Source organism: Halichoerus grypus, chromosome X (genome assembly GCF_964656455.1).
Source record: "Halichoerus grypus chromosome X, mHalGry1.hap1.1, whole genome shotgun sequence".
NCBI classification, from domain to species: domain Eukaryota; kingdom Metazoa; phylum Chordata; class Mammalia; order Carnivora; family Phocidae; genus Halichoerus; species Halichoerus grypus.
The window spans coordinates 2,678,926-2,695,564 of record NC_135727.1 but is presented as its reverse complement, the minus strand read 5'-3'; the positions used below and the strand labels follow the sequence as shown (position 1 = coordinate 2,695,564).

The 16,639-nt window shown below is 42.3% G+C and overlaps 1 protein-coding gene across 4 annotated transcripts in view; it reads left to right on the top strand.

The window, feature by feature from the left end:
* Window positions 1-3,174: 3,174 nt before the first annotated feature.
* LOC118527140 (synaptonemal complex protein 3-like) overlaps window positions 3,175-16,639 on the top strand; it is a 59,126-nt gene continuing 45,661 nt past the window's right edge. For 3 of the 4 annotated variants that reach the window (XM_078065298.1, XM_078065297.1, XM_078065299.1), the window contains exon 1: window positions 3,175-3,361. The gene's annotated coding sequence lies outside the window, so the exon portion shown is untranslated. Of the gene's footprint in view, window positions 3,362-9,249; window positions 9,378-10,021; window positions 10,118-16,639 lie in introns of all 4 variants that reach the window. The other variant, XM_078065296.1, reaches the window with a different exon arrangement.

Below are 16,639 nucleotides of genomic sequence, written 5' to 3'. Positions count from 1 at the left end.
AGATGGGAGCAAAAGCAGACTTAATGTAGTATGTCATCTCATTCTTTGAATTCCTTCCGTGAGGTCAGCCAACAATCGCACAACAATCTCTCATCAAAAACTGTTTTTAAGGACCTATCAATCAGCTGACAACTCAATTAAGTCCTTTTGGAAACCACCTGGCCTGCAAAAGGATTGGTCCTCCACTCATTAGTGTCCTTTGTTTCACAATTTCTGAGAAATAAGCCAAAACGCCTTTGCAAAGACATGGCTATAAATTCTCTCTCTTACTCTTTCACCTAGAAAAGTGACTACTACTTTGTTTCATTGGATTTGCTTGGAAAGGTCTGGGCACACTGAGAATTAATTTAAATACGTTTTTGATAATAATTAGTTCTTGATAAAAATGCTCTTACCTTATGCATGTTTTCCACATATTGGTACTAAAACTTTGAAGTTGCAGATCTAGCTCATTCAATGTATGGGAAATATATGCCCTGGAACTTTACTGGAGATCATCATTGTCACGCCAATGAGGCACATCGACCTTAATTTCTGTCAGAACAGTCTGACTTTTTTTCTTTCCCCCAAATTAAGTAATTGTGTTAATATGCAATTGGAAGAACTTTAAAAAAAATTTTTTTTTTTCTTTATTTGAGGGAGAGAGAGCGCGCACAGGCAGGGGGAGCTGCAGAGGGAGGGGAAGAAGCAGACTCCCCGCTGAGCAAGGAGCCTGACACGGGGCTCGATCCCACGACCCTGGGATGGTGGGCCTGAGCTGAAGGCAGATGCTTCACCGACTGAGCCACCCAGGCGCCCCTGGAAGAATATTTTTTAAACCACTAAGAAATACATGATAGGATACATCTTTGAATATAGATATTAATAACGTCTTCAATACTGAGATTTAAATGCTATAGAGGTAACATATTTATCCATTTTCTAATCAATTGTAAAACTGGGTAACAAGGCTGTTTCTCATCACCCAGTATATTATAAACCTATGTGATCTCTAACTAAAATTTTACGTTATCAAATAAGGCATTTTAACAGAAAGCATGACATGCATCCTTGCATGTTTTTCTTTTTTAAAGACTTTATTTATTTATTTGAGAGAGAGAATGAGATAGAGAGAGAGAGAGCATGAGATGGGGCAGGGTCAGAGTGAGAAGCAGACTCCCTGCAGAGCAGGGAGTCCGATGCGGGACTCGATCCGGGAACTCCAGGATCACAACTCCAGGATCACAACCTGAGCGGAAGGCAGTGGCTTAACCAACTGAGCCACCCAGGCACCCCCTTGCATGTTTTTTACTCTAGTTTTGGTCTTTGGGGAATAAATAAATCACAATCATGTAAACCTCAGAAATAAATTCACTGATTTTATTAGGCATTATGGTCAACCTTTCCTCATGTCCTTAAGAAAGAAAAATGGATATACTGCTAAAAATTAATTGTTTTGTTAGCTGGCCTTTAGTTTATTTAAAAGAGGTGGAAAATATAAGATATTTTGTCAGATAAAATACGGTAATGATATTTGGAGTGTCTCTTGATTTAATTTGGTAAAAATAGTTTCTAACTATTTTAAGAAGCTAATTTATCTCAAAAAATTTTGTGAACTTTTTATTTGTTGGTATTATTAAGTGTATCTTGAATATATGGTAGCATCAGAAAATACTCCAGATATAAATTAAAATAGTCCAAATAATCTGAAAATGATGATTATTCTAACCTGGCATCAAGAATAACTGTTAAAAAAAATTATTATGGGGAGTCTGTTTTTCAGAAAGTATAAATTATGTAATAATATTGTGGCACATTAGACTTCAAATCATCAAGACAGGCTAAAATACTGATGTTTTGGAACCATGCATCATTCCCAGCAGAAATTAGTGTGTGTAAGGTAGGAAAATTCAAGTCTTAAAGAATTTCTTGATGATTTGATTAACTCACTGATGGAGGGTTTTTCTAAACTATAATTGGTGGTATTCCTTTATTTTTCCAGCTCACTGGGGTTTTAAAATATTGGGATAATACACTTCAGTTATCAGTATGAATATTTCAGGATGAATAATGAGTATGCTTTCCTTTGTAAAGTTCAAGAAAGCAATTGTGGAGATGGACAGCATGGATGAACAAAGCATCAGGTCTTAAGCACCTGAATGTGGAAATTAAACATAGAACTTCCCCCACCCTAACCCTTGGAAAGTGTGCACATCCCCAGAGGCACACAAACCTCTTTTTTGTGGACCCCTCAGTTGGACTATGGGGGTATGTAAGGGAGTGTAGAAAAGTAAACGAATTTGATAGTTTGAAGGTAAAATGAACATAATTTTGGGTTGGATTCGATAGTGTCTGGGGGTGTTGGAGGAGATTATTGGTGTAACTGGTATTTGCCCTTCACCTTTGCCTGGCTAAATTGTATTGTTCCTTTTAGCAGTGCTTTGATACAAGCAGGTGGTCCATAGACCCAGAACCTAATCAGGCTCCGTGGAGTTGAGGCCTGGGTATGTCAGGCATTTCTCTGGTTGAAAGTCCCCTACTGCGTGCGTCCCACCTCTACTGTTGCTGTGGGCTAGGGATTGGCGACCCTTTTCAGTAGCTTCCCGCATCCTTGCACCTGGACTCACTGCTCTGTAACTGCTCATTCCCCAAGGGCGGGGCCTGTGCCTGTCTGGGTTCTCCGCTCTCCTGAGCCTGGGCTAGTGTCTGACCCATGGCAGGCGCTCAGCCCATAGCTGTGGCAGAAGTTAATCTTCACGACGACCTCACTGTCCCCTGTAGTCCGCTGGAACACCAAGTGCCTGTCCTATAACTACACTGGTGCCTTCCCTGCCCGGACACCCATGGCTGCGGGTGTGTTAGCAGGCAGCTGGGCCGAGGAAGCCAGAGCCGGCTCAGCGGGCACTAGCTCATCACCGAGGTCCTCGGCCTTGAGGTCCTAGCGGCGGATGCAGTTGCCACGGCAGCGGCCTCCTCGCTAGCCACTTATGGAGGGGCGGTGCCCGTGTAGACCCCGCCTGCGCCTGGGCTGCGGACTACAACTTCCAGGATCCTTCGGGAGGGCTGGAGTGCGTCCGTGTACCCTTGGGGGCCAGGGGTGGTTAACAGCCCTTTCCGAGTAGTGCGCAACCGCAGAGGCTGTGACTCCAGAGACGCGGCGGCGGGCCCCGGAGCAGCCTGGGAGGGGGCGGGGGCCGCCGAGCGCATGCGCCCTGGGTGCCTGCCGCAGGCTTGGCAGCGTTTCCGAGCCGGCGGCTTTGCGGCGGTCGGGTGACTTCGGTGGCCTGTGGGACTGAGTTGCCGTGGTGACGGCCGGGCGTTGCCGCGTGTGACACCTGGATGAGAGCTTGCCGGAGGAGACTGGCGAGGCTGAGCGCTGGAGGTAAGCTGGTGCACGGACCGACTGCACTGCCCACGGGGTCGCCCCTCTGCCCCAGTGCTTGGAACCTAAAGGGCTCGGTGCTGGAGCCCACTCCTCCGATGGGAAGGAAGAGTGACAGTAGGGGCAGAGAGGCGAGCCCCTCAGGCTGCGGCTGTCGGATGGGTCAGCCCTTCCCCAGAGTGAGGGAGGAGAAGGGTTGGGAGGAGGGGAGAACTACAAGACTGGATGTTTGGGGCAATGGAGGCATCCTTTGCCTTGGAGATGTCAGGCAGCCACCACTCCCTAGGGGGCACCGCTGTCCCGTAGAAACATAATGCGAGCTGCATGTGTGCTGAAGTTAAAAGAAAGTGGCGAAATTAACTTTGACAATGTGTTTGATTTAACCCACTGTATCCAAAAGTATTATTTCAGCGTGTGATCCATGCAAGAAGTTATCAGTGAGATATTTTACATTCTTCCTTCCTTCACTAACTCTTCAAAATCCAGTGTGTATTTGAACTGTGCAGCACATCTCAGGTCACACTCAGCGCGTAGACACTTAATGACTGCACAGCTGCCCGCCTGGACAGCACAGCCCCAGAGGGTTCTCTTGGCTGCCCCCTCAATGGGGCTGGGTATAGAGGAGTAACTCAGATGTCCTCTACTGCTGGTGTAAACCCTGCCTTGCCAAGGTTTCTGCCACGTAGGCATTCAGTCATTCCTTTTATTTCGTTCTGGGTTCCACTTAGCAAAGCATTGCCGTGTCTTTTATCACTAACTGGATATTTAACAATATTAAGAAATTATTTTTAGTCCCAATAGTTTTGTTTCCCTTGCCTGTGGAGACATAAATATAAAAGGCAGGGAGGATAGGTGATAACGTGATTTCACAGGTGAGGAGCACCCAGTTTTTACCTTAGCTTGCTGCAGGACAGGGCCAGAGTCTCTCAGGGTTTCTTCCTCCTCCTCCAGCACTACCTTCCCAAGACTCTGCTCTTATCCCAAAAGGATGACCCAGAAGAATAGGGAAAGATTGGGCTCCTCACAGTCTATTTAGAAGTGAGTTGGGATTTCTTTCTCCTTTCTGAAAGGCTCCCTCAATTCTTAGGTGGAGAGTGTATCATCCCCCCTGCCCTGCAGTTTCTCTCCTGAGCCACTTGCCTTCAGGAGGTTGGGCCTCAAACTCCTCACAGATTGCCCGTTTTGGAAGAAGATGGAACTCATAGGATACCCTTCTGCAGTTTTCTCCTCTCCACCCACCATTTGATCATTCATCACACCTTTGAGATCTACTCTGTGCCTCAAACTTCTCTATTATGCCACATGCAAGACCCAGTCCTGGGCATGAAGGGACTTAGGGCCTGTTAGGGGAGAGAGAACAGGACAAGATCTGAATATGCAATGATGAAATAATAAGAAACTGCATGATTAACCTCCCATATCACAAGTTTAAACAGGAAGTACTATGGGGAACAAAAGAAGGAGAAATTTCAGCTGCCTTTGGAGACCTAGAAATGACAGTCAGGCAGTTTCCAGGCTAGAGAAGAGTATGACAAAGGCTCAGGGACAGAAATGAATGGTTTTTTCAAGGACTAGTGAGAAGACAGGCTGGAGGAGAAGGTATGTCAGGGCACAAATCTAGGTTTATACATAAGTATAAGCCCAGATGGTGTTTACACTCTTTTAAAAAATTATTGTGGGGGCACCTGGGTGGCTCAGTCGTTAAGCGTCTGCCTTCGGCTCAGGTCATGATCCCAGAGTCCTGGGATCGAGCCCCGCATCGGGTTCCCTGCTCCGCAGGAAGCCTGCTTCTCCCTCTCCCATTCCCCCTGCTTGTATTCCCTCTCTCGCTGTGTCTCTCTCTGTCAAATAAATAAATAAAATCTTTAAAAAAAATAAAAAATATAAAAAATAAAAAATTATTGTGGCAAAATACATATAACATAGAAGTTACCGTTCTAGCCATTTTTAAGTGTACAGCTCAGTTGCATTAAGCGCATTCACGTTGTTGCCCAACCATCACCACAATCCATCCCCAGAACTTTTTCATCTTCCCAAACTGAATCTCTGTCCCCATTAAACACTAACTCCACATCTCCCTCCCACCCCCAGCCCCTGGTAACCACCCTTTGATTCTCAGTCTCTGTGACCTTGCTCTACTAAGTGGAATCTATAGTATGTGTCCTTTTGTGTCTGGCTTCTTTCGCTCAACATGATGTCCTCAAGGTAGGTGTGTACATGCTTGGCAGTCAGCTTCACTGGACCTTACTGTGTATGCATTAGGAAGCAGGGAAAAGAAGTTTAGAATGAAGATTGCCATGTTGCAGGCAGTATTTTAGGGCAAGCCTAGAGGGCATTTTGAGGAGGGAAGACCCGAAGTGACCTGATGTGGTTTTGTGTGTATGTGTGTGGTTTGGGGTTGTTGTTGTTTTTTTTTTGTTGTTTGGTTGGTTTGGTTTTTGTTTTGTTTTGTTTAGCTCAGAAGGCTGGCAAAATTACAGCCCTTGTATGACCTAAATGAGAAACTATTAGTGGGCCTCACGAAGCCCTCCAAGAATCTGTTGTTTTACACGTAAGAAGGGTTTCAAAGATCTAAGTTACAGTACTTTGCCAATGTGTAAAAGGAAAAAAAAAAGCCCCCACTTTTTCTGGGACAGTTAGCTCAAGTAGTCACTCATGGATTCCTGCAGGGTTTCCTGTGGTCCACTAAGGAGGGACAACCTGGTCAGGCCTGGGCTGAGACCTGGAGGAAATGCTTGGTTTTTGGTGCCAGCTAGTTGTTTTCACCGGATGCAAGAAAACAAGCAGAAGAGAGTTTATCTTTTATTGTATTAGCCACAATAAAGAAGGTGTTTATTTACTGTGATTTTAGGTCAATTTTAAAATTAAGAAATTTAGGTCAATTTTCAAAGTGGCAAATTTTTTTAAAGATTTTTATTTATTTACATGAGTTGGGGGAGGGGCAGAGGGAGAGAGAATCTTAAGCAGACTCCCTGCTGAGCACAGAGCCCGATGCGGGGCTCCATCTCATGACCCTGAGATCACGACCTGAGCTGAAACCAAGAGTCGGACAGTCAACCGACTGAGCCACCCAGGCGCAAATTTTTCAACATTCCACATTGCATATAAATTCAGATATACAAATCTAATATCAGTGCGACTCTTTTCAAGACCAGGGAAGTGGATTTAGAGCAAAAAATAAATGAATAGATTTCAAGTTTTATCTCCATTTCTTGTGTTGGTAATATGAATTGGCACAAGACTTTCAGAGACTTTGAGATTTAAATAAAGCTAGTGCTTTCCGTAATTTAGGCTCATTTGTTAAACATGATTTACACACCTGAGACACAATTTGAGAGAGATGCAGCTTAAAGGAATCCGCTCTTTCATGGATATGAGAATAATCGGTTCAATTGCATTTTATGGGCCAGTCAGAGCATAAACCGTTTTAGTCTTTGTTGTCCCCATCATATAAAATTGTGTTGTTTGCATTTAGAATGTGATGTAGGACAAAGCCAGCTCCTCTAGAAGCTTCACTTTGAAAACTCTCTCCCCTCTGGGAACACCAACATCCAGATTCTCTCCTGCCCTCTTAGCAAGGGGCATCAATCCATGCAGTGCTTCAGCTATCTGAGCCAAGATGCCCGGCCTCTGGCTGCTTCTCAGGGAACTGTCATGTATTTTCATTCTCTTATTTGTAAAAAATTGATTATAGAGTTTAATGATTGCTTTTTTGGCATCTCAAGATCTTTCTGTACTGTTTTTAAAAAATCTTGCTTTTATTATTTTATCTTTCTAAAAATTACGTGAAAAATTATAACAGTTGACTTTTGAGACTTTAATCCTAATCCTTAAATTTTTTAAACTGGACTTCAGATCACGTTAATGGCTATGGGGCGGGGGAGGACATTTAGGAATCCATCAAACTAATTCCTTTTTAATTTACAGTCAAAAGAAATTGCTTTAACATTATTATAACAACATTAAGAAATACAGAAGTCGTCAGGAAAGCACCCATGATCCCACTGTTCAATATGATCAACTTTCATGTGTCTGTGTTCCCTTTCAGGTTGCTCAGAAATATACACAGGCACTCATTGACTCTGTCACTTACATGCTAGGTGCTAGGCAAGTTCTAGAACCACTCTGAATGTATTTCTGTTATGAAAGGGTTTAAGAGGTCTGTGCCTCACAGGGTTGTTGGGAAGGTAACTTCTGACCATGGTGCATAGCATGTGTAGATACTCAACAAATATTATTTCCCTTCCTGCTTCCTCTCATCCTCAGAAACTTCTGCTGTTCCCAAAGGAATAATATTCCCTTGGGAATTCACTACTTCCCCCCACCCCCAAGAATACAGCCCTCGTAACTGCAGCAAAACCAGTGTGTTCTCAAGTACCAGCCATGGACCATTTCTAGATATTGGTGGCCATTAGGCACCAAGTATGGTCACATTATCTCTTGTCTAGGAGTTGTCTGACTTCCATCCATTTGCCTGTACTCCCAGAGCCAGTCCATTCTAGTCCCTGACCCTCCTTTTATAGGTAGCAGTCTTGGTTGTGTCTTTGGAGCACAGGCCTTCTGCTCCTTCTAGTTGTTGTGACATGGTTCAGACCATTCCCTCCTACTGTTAACTCAAAACTCTTCTCTTCCATGATGACGTCTGGGGTAAATCCAGCCCACTCTGCCCTTTCACTTGAATAATTGTCCCCAAGGCAGATTCTTTACCTTAAAGCCTCCTATCATTTGGTATACTATTGCTTGCTGTTTTTTTTTTAATTAGTAAAAAATATGTTATAGCAACACTAACATATTTCTTCTTGTAGAAGAGAAGAAACTGTTTATAATTCTATTACTCAACAACACTTATCTCATATTCGTGCATTCCCTTCTAATCTTTGTCCATTTGTGTATCTATTTTTGTCATCATATCACCTTTTCCACTTATGCATGTAATTATGAGGCTCTAGATGTTTTAAATCCTCAAGGAGACAGTGAGGGTGTTTTTAAGATCAGATGGTAATTACCTTTGAACTTGAATGTGTTTGAAAGCAACCACAAAAGCACTGGAAACCTAAATGAGCATAACATACGCATTCGGAGAACAGCGAAAAGGACTGTTTTCCTGGAGTGTGGAGTCTATGTGGGCAGGAGTAGGAGGAGATGAGACCAGACAGGTACATCAGGTCCAGGTTGGCAAAGGTCTAGAATATCACCTGAAGGAATGTGGTTTCATCTTAGAAGGAGTGCTTGCAGAGGATTTTTAAAAAGAAGCGTGCTGTGCCTCGGTTTGCATTTCAAATGGCCGCTCTGGTTTAGACAATGGAATGGTAGAACGTGAGGTTAGAGGTGGCAGGAAATCCAGTTATAAGACAGTTGCAGTAATCCAGCAGAAGTTTTGGCAGAGTGGCGATCCCTCTCTGCAAAGCAATAGTAGATGAAGGGACTTAACTGCTGTTATAAGGACTTCCAATGCCATGGGCCAAAGGTGTGAAGTGTACCATCCAAGTCTCACGCTCCCTTAAAGACCACGTCCTTCATAAATCCACTCTCAGTCATCCATCATCACCACCCCCACCTCTCTTCCTTCTCTGTTGTTCCAGCAGGCCTTATGCTCTCTAAAATAAAACTAGTCATTTGACTTTGTACTCAGGGCTTTTGTTCTCAAATTGTTTTAATTATTCACGTGACAAGAATTTATTGAGCAGACAGAGAGCTGGGGCTGGAAGGGATTGGAATTGGGAGTCCTCAGCATGCACCAAGGGGCAAATCAAGCCAGTTCCTTGCTGCTGAATTTCCCATCTTACCATGCCCAGCATGTAGGGGCTCACTGGAATCTGCCTGAACTCTTTTCTTTCCTGATTAAACGACTTTCTTCTCGAGAGAGATGTGTCTACTCTTTTTTGTAGTTTCCACGGAGTAAAGCACTCAGACACATACTAGGTACTCAGTAAGCATTGGACTTGGAGCAGAGGAAACCTTTCTGTCCATCTTCCTACAATGCTACCAATTCCAGCCTTCCCCAAGGAGGCTTAGGGTAAGTAGGAATGGTTTGGGTCTTTTAGGAGTCTATGATATTTACAGATGTGCCCTCAGACTTCTGCCAGGAAGGTAGGAGTTAGCTGGACCTTGCTCAGAGGGATGTAGGTAAGGAAGGGACACTGGTGAAATATAGGACACTGATCTCCCTGGGTAAGGACAGCGTACCTTCTCTGGACCCTGTAGGCTAAAGATGGAGAGCCAGGGCTCAGATTTGTGTTTTCTTGGGAACCAAAAACTGATAGTTTCTGTTTCTTTTTCCTTTTGCAAGCCCAGTTGCAAATGGAGTTGTTGATAAACTTCCTTATGCTGCTTCAGAGACTTTGGTCTCTCTGTCCTCTGATCCTCTAGGTCAGACTCCACTGGAGATGTGACCAGATTTCCATTCTATCTGGGAAGGCAAAGCCGGTTGTTCCTTGCAGTGGAGAGTTTCCCACTCCCTCTGCCACACCCATCCTCCTTCCTTTCCTCCACTCCTTCTTAGAAGTCAGATTGGGCCCCGTGGAGATATTCTTGGTACCACTCTGGGGGTGTCCTAGAATACCGTTTCCTCCTGAAGGCCAAGTGATTAGAATGGATCTCTGGGACACCATTGTGTACCCAGCACAAATAGCTAAGTCCCCTTTATTTTTCAAAAATCAGGGATTCCAATTTCCAAACCAGACATGATTTCCCAGCTACAGACAGCAGAGGAACCATGGATGCTGAAAAGAGAAGTGCCATGAGGTTTCTGTCCAGGTGAGTGAGTGAAAGCCAGGTAAGTTGATATCCTTCTGGTCAACAAAAGAGTGCATGGCCTTTTTCAATTCCTAGTAGTGAGAGCAGTTTTATGTTTATTTTGTATCCCCCATGGGAGGTACGCATACCTGATCCATTCACAGAAAGTGAAAACTGACCATTTGGAGGCCCTGGATTGAAATAGAGTTTGCAATTCTAGTTCTGAGAAGAAAAATGAGTATTTTAAGAATTCTAAATGTTGTGTGGTGTTTTTGTTGTCCTCTGCTACCTAGTTAGATTCAGCATTCATAATTATGTGTAAGATGTTCCCAATTGCATTCTCCCTCACAGGACATTTACATTCCAGTCCAAAGAATACCATATTTAATAATGGCAACTTGACCCCCAAGAAAGCAGTGGGCGGAGGGTGACAAAGGAAACTGTGTTGCATTTTGTGTTTTTTTTAAAAGACATTCATTCATTTGACAAAAGATTTTTTTTACCCAATCAGATTTGCCTATGACAAAGATAATACATGCTCATTCTAGAAATTAAAAAAAAAAATAGAGAGAGACATAAAGAAAAAAACACAAATGTCTTGAAATCCTACCTCCCAGAGACAATCATTATCTACCTTTGTATAAGCATTCTTCTAATCCCTTTCTTTCTGCACAACTGCATGTGGAGATGTGGCTACTCTGACGTACATGCTGTGACCCTCTACCTGGTATTTGGCCTTCAATAATGTGTTTTGGACAGCTTTCCATGCAGTACATATACGGGTGTATATGGAAATTCATCCCCTTTAATGACTGCATAGCGTTCCACTTTACCAGCATGTCATAATCTATCTACCCCAATCCACAATTGATAAGGAGGTTGTTTCCAGGTTTTCATTATTCTGTACAACACCAAAATCAAACAAGCTTATACTACATCTTTGTAGACTTGTCAGGCTAGCTCCTATGGATAAATTCCTTGCAGGGGTATTGATGGGACAAATGGTGAAGTTCAAGTCATCTAAAATACATTATTTCCCTGAAACAACTAATACATTATATGTTAATAAATAAATAAAAAGAAAACTGAAAATGTCAGTTCAAATCAAGGGAACAGTTAGATTTTAATGCACTTCAAATTATCTATTACAATTTGAAGACAATTACTCAAATTAAGAGGCTATTTGCTTTTTTGTTATATTTCTGTTTATTATGTTATCATTTTATTAGCTTTTAAAATAATTTTCTATTAAAGTTAAATAATGACCCCCAAAATAAAAAATAAAATAAAATACATTATTTCCTTTAAACTTACAACAGTCCTGGAATATTTTTAACCAAATGCAAAATATAGTTGATTTGGTCTTAAATAACATTTTCTAAATAGTTCTCCAGGCCTGTGAGGAAGATTGATGATGCTGGGATGTGGGGGTTCCCTTTAACTTCCTCATTTTCACCCAAGTCTCTAGTTTCTTGTTTTTAATTCTTCTGGGCCTCCCTGACAGATTGATGACTTTCTCCATTTTAGAACTGAGCTCCTTAGTATTCACTATTTGTATTTCAGGCCATCTCCAGTCAGTATGCGGGTACTGGCGACAAATGATAACAATAGCAGACACTTGTAGAGCATTTACAGCGTGCAGGCATGCAGTTATAAGTACTTTTCTATAGCTTAGTTCATCGTACAGAAAGCCTTAGGTAGCAGTTGCCATCATCTTCATTTCACCGATGAAGAAATGGAGGCCCTAAAAGACTAAGTAATTTGTCCAAATTCACACAGCAAATATGTGGTTGAGCCAGGAGTAAGACCTGTGCGGTTGGCTCCAGGGGCTTACAGGTGCATTTAAGGCGGTGCACCTTCCCTTCGCAGTTCACAAAGCTGGTAGACACAGGTGCTCCATGCTCTAGCTAGCCAACTTCTGGGAGCCACCAGTGGTATCCCCTCCCCCCCTCCATCTCAGTTGAATTAAGATGTGGCACTTACCTGTGTTCACTTGGTAGGACATATGCCTCTTCTTGTTTGTGAATGAACCCTCCAGGGCTGATATATGATCCTGCTTTCTACATCTCTTTCCCCTCCCTACTGATCAAAGCCGAGTTCAACCCCACTCATTGCAGAACAAAAGTCCCTTCTGGTTCCCTGTTCAAGGCAGTGGGCAGTTTTGCATAGGAGCTCAATTCTTCCATGCAGTTCTAAACTTCAGGGCTGGAGGAAACTGGGATTTCTCCCCTCCTGGTTTGTAAATAATGTCTCTTGTTGGCAGAGTTTCTGTTAATCATAAAAATATGATGTGTTGGTTGCAGAAAAAGATTTAACAGGCAGAAAAGTATAAAGGAGCAAATAAAATCACTTGTTAGACAAAAGCACTATTAATGTTTTAGTGTATTTACTTCCATTTTTTATGCACACATGTAAGTATATATGTACTTAGAGTTATATATTAACTACAAACAGATTATGGTCATGTACTTGTATATGGATTTTTAAAAATATTTTATTTATTTATTTATTTGAGAGAGAGAGAGAACACAAGTGGGGGGTGGGGAAGGGCAGAGGGAGAGGGAGAAGCACATTCCCCGCTGAGCAGGGAGCCTGCTGTGGGACTCGATCTCAGGACCCTGGGATCATGACCTGAGCCGAAGGCAGCCGCTTAACCGACTGAGCCACCCAGGCGCCCCTACTATACTGACTTTTGTTTAGTTTTATATCATAACCATTTTTACAAATCATTAAAAATTCTTCAAAATCATGATCTTCGATGACTGAGCATTTCATCATCTAGATATATAACTTAATCATTTCTCTGTTGTGGGAAATTTTAATTTTTCCCTTTTTATAGTGATTACTCACACTGTTATGAGCATCCTTGCATCGAAATGTTTCTCCACAGCTCTGGTTTTTTTTTTTTTTCCTTCTAGAATAACTAGAAAACATGAATTTTCAAGGTACCTGATTTGTGTTATGAATTACTTATCAAAAAGCTTTGCAGTTTACATTCTTGCAGTGGTATATGAGAATGTGTATGTCACTGCACCCTGCCAGCATGTACTATAGTTTTTAAAAATCCCTGCCAATTTGAAAAGGGCAAAACAGTTTTAATTTTGAACTTTTTTCAAGTGTTTGTTGGCCATTTCTTATTTTATACCCCTGTTCCTCCAGGTTCCCCTCTTAATGACGGGATCTGGGGAAGCATAGACCGTTAATCTGAACGTCTAGACTGTCTTACTCCTTCTAGTTTCCTCTTTGAAGTGTGCTCTTCTGCTTGCACTCTGGAGCCCATCCTAATTCCTCCTCCTACTCTTGCCCCCATAATTATTACATCTTCTCTCTCTTCAGTAACTTCATCCTTTCCTCTTGAAGTCATGCCTGCTCTGCCTTCCATCAGAATCAGAACTTCATGCTCACTCCTATTACCTTTTCTAATATGAAGTGTGTCTCCTGAATTTGTGAAAATCCTCTAGTGCGAACTCAGCATGTGACCCCTGCCCCTTAGAGAGATCCCCATTGGCTGGCCCTCACTGTTGTTCTCTTATGCCTCTCTGCCATGTTGGACAGTGCAGATTTTCTTTCTTTCTTTTTCTTTTTTTTTAAGATTTTATTTATTTATTTGACAGAGAGAGAGACAGCGAGAGCGGGGAACACAAGCAGGGGGAGTGGGAGAGGGAGAAGCAGGCTTCCCGCGGAACAGGGAGCCCGATGCGGGGCTTGATGCCAGGACCCTGGGACCATGACCTGAGCCGAAGGCACATGCTTAACAACTGAGCCACCCAGGCGCCCCCAGTGAGGATTTTCTTAAAAACATTTGCTTTGTCACCATGTGCTACGCGCTTGATAGCTTTGCCTACTACTGGGCCTCTTCCAAATGCTCCTTGGTTCCTTTCCCTTCAGCGACTGTGCCTTTCACATAGCTGCTACTCGTTTGGTTTACTTTTTTTTTTTTAATTTTATTATGTTATGTTAGTCACCATACAATACATCATTTGTTTTTGATGTGTTGATACACGATCCATTGTTTTCATATAACACCCAGTGCTCCATGCAGTACGTGCCCTCCTTAATACCCATCACCGGGCTAACCCATCCCCCCACCCCCCTCCCCTCTAAAACCCTCAGTTTGTTTCTCAGAGTCCATAGTCTCTCATGGTTCATCTCTCCCCCGATTCCCCCCGCCCATTTTTCCCTTCCTTCTCCTTATGTCCTCAATGTTATTCCTTATGTTCCACAAATAAGTGAAACCATATGATAATTGACTTTCTCTGCTTGACTTATTTCACTTAACATAATCTCCTCCAGTCCCATCCATGTTGATGTAAAAGTTGGCTATTCATCCTTTCTGATGGCTGAGGAATAGTCCATTGTATATATGGACCACATCTTCTTTATCCATTCATCTGTTGAAGGGCATCTCGGCTCTTTCCACAGTTTGGCTATAGCGGACATTGCTGCTGTGAACATTGGGGTGCATATGGCCCTTCTTTTCACTACATCTGTGTCTTTGGGGTAAATACCCAGTAGTGCAATTGCTGGGTCATAGGGTAGCTCTATTTTTAAGTTTTTGAGGAACCTCCACACTGTTTTCCAAAGTGGCTGTACCAACTTGCATTCCCACCAACAGTGTAAGAGGGTTCCCCTTTCTCCACAACCTCTCCAACATTTGTTGTTTCTTTCCCTGTCCATTTTTGCCATTCTAACTGGTGTAAGGTGGTATCTCAGTGTGGTTTTGATTTGGATTTCCCTGATGGCTAATGATGATGAACATTTTTTCATGTGTCTGTTAGCCATTTGCATGTCTTCTTCAGAGAAGTGTCTTTTCATCTCTTCTGCCCACTTTTTGACTTGATTATTTGTTTTTTGGGTGTTGAGTTTGAGAAGTTCTTTATAGATCTTGGATACCAGCCCTTTATCTGTAGTGTCATTTGCAAATATCTTCTCCCATTCTGTGGGTTGCCTCTTTGTTTTGTTGACTGTTTCCTTTGCTGTGCAGAAGCTTTTTATCTTGGTGAAGTCCCAAAAGTTCATTTTTGCTTTTGTTTCACTAGCTTTTGGAGATGTATCTTGAAAGAAGTTGCTGTGGCCGATGTCAAAGAGGTTACTGCCTATGTTCTCCTTTAGGATTTTGATGAATTCCTGTCTCACATTGAGGTCTTTCATCCACTTTGGGTTTATCTTTGTGAATGGTGTTAGAGAATGGTCGAGTTTCATTCTTCTGCATGTGGCTGTCCAATTTTCCCAGCACCATTTATTGAAGAGACTGTCTTTTTTCCATTGCATGTTTTTTCCTGCTTTGTCAAAGATTATTTGACCATAGAGTTGAGGGTCCATATCTGGGTTCTCCATTCTGTTCCATTGGTCTATATGTCTGTTTCTGTGCCGGTACCATGGTGTCTTGGTGATCACAGCTTTATAATATAGCTTGAAATCGGGCAACGTGATGCCCCCAGCTTTGTTTTTCTTTTTCAACATTTCCTTGGCGATTCGGGGTCTTTTCTGATTCCATACAAATTTTAGGATTGTTTGTTCCAGCACTTTGAAGAATGTCATTGGAATTTTGATCGGGATGGCATTGAAGGTATAGATTGCTCTGGGTAGCATAGACATTTTAACAATGTTTATTCTTCCAATCCATGAGCATGGAATATTTTTCCATCTTTTTGTGTCTTCTTCAATTTCTTTCATGAGTATTTTGTAGTTCCTAGAGTATAGATCCTTTACCTCTTTGGTTAGGTTTATTCTGAGGTATCTTATGGTTTTTGGTGCTATTGTAAATGGAATCGTTTCTCTAATTTCTCTTTCTGCAGTTGCATTGTTAGTGTATAAGAAAGCAATTGATTTCTGTGCATTGATTTTGTATCCTGCCACATTACTGAATTGCTGGATGAGTTCTAGTAATTTGGGGGTGGAGTCTTTTGGATTTTCCACATAAAGTATCATGTCATCTGCAAAAAGAGAGAGTTTGACTTCTTCTTTGCCAATTTGAATCCCTTTTATTTCTTTTTGTTGTCTGATTGCTGTTGCTAGGACTTCTAGTACTATGTTGAACAATAGTGGTGAGAGTGGGCATCCTTGATGTGTTCCTGATCTTAAGGGAAAGGCTCTCAGCTTTTCCCCGTTGAGGATGATATTCGCTGTGGGTTTTTCATAGATGGATTATATGAAATTGAAGAATATTCCCTCTGTTCCTATACTCTGAAGAGTTTTAATCAGGAAAGGATGCCGTATTTTGTCAAATGCTTTTTCTGCGTCAATTGAGAGGACCATATCGTTCTTCTCTCTCCTCTTATTAATGTGTTCTGTCACATTGATTGATTTGCGAATGCTTAACCACCCTTGCATCCCAGGGATAAATCCCACTTGGTCGTGGTGGATGATCCTTTTAATGTATTGTTGGATCCTATTAGCTAGGATTTTGTTGAGGATTTTGGAATCCATATTCATCAGGGATATTGGTCTGAAATTCTCCTTTTTGATGGGGTCTTTGCCTGGTTTGGGGATTAAGGTAATGCTGGCCTCATAGAATGAGTTTGGAAGTTTTCCTTCTGTTTC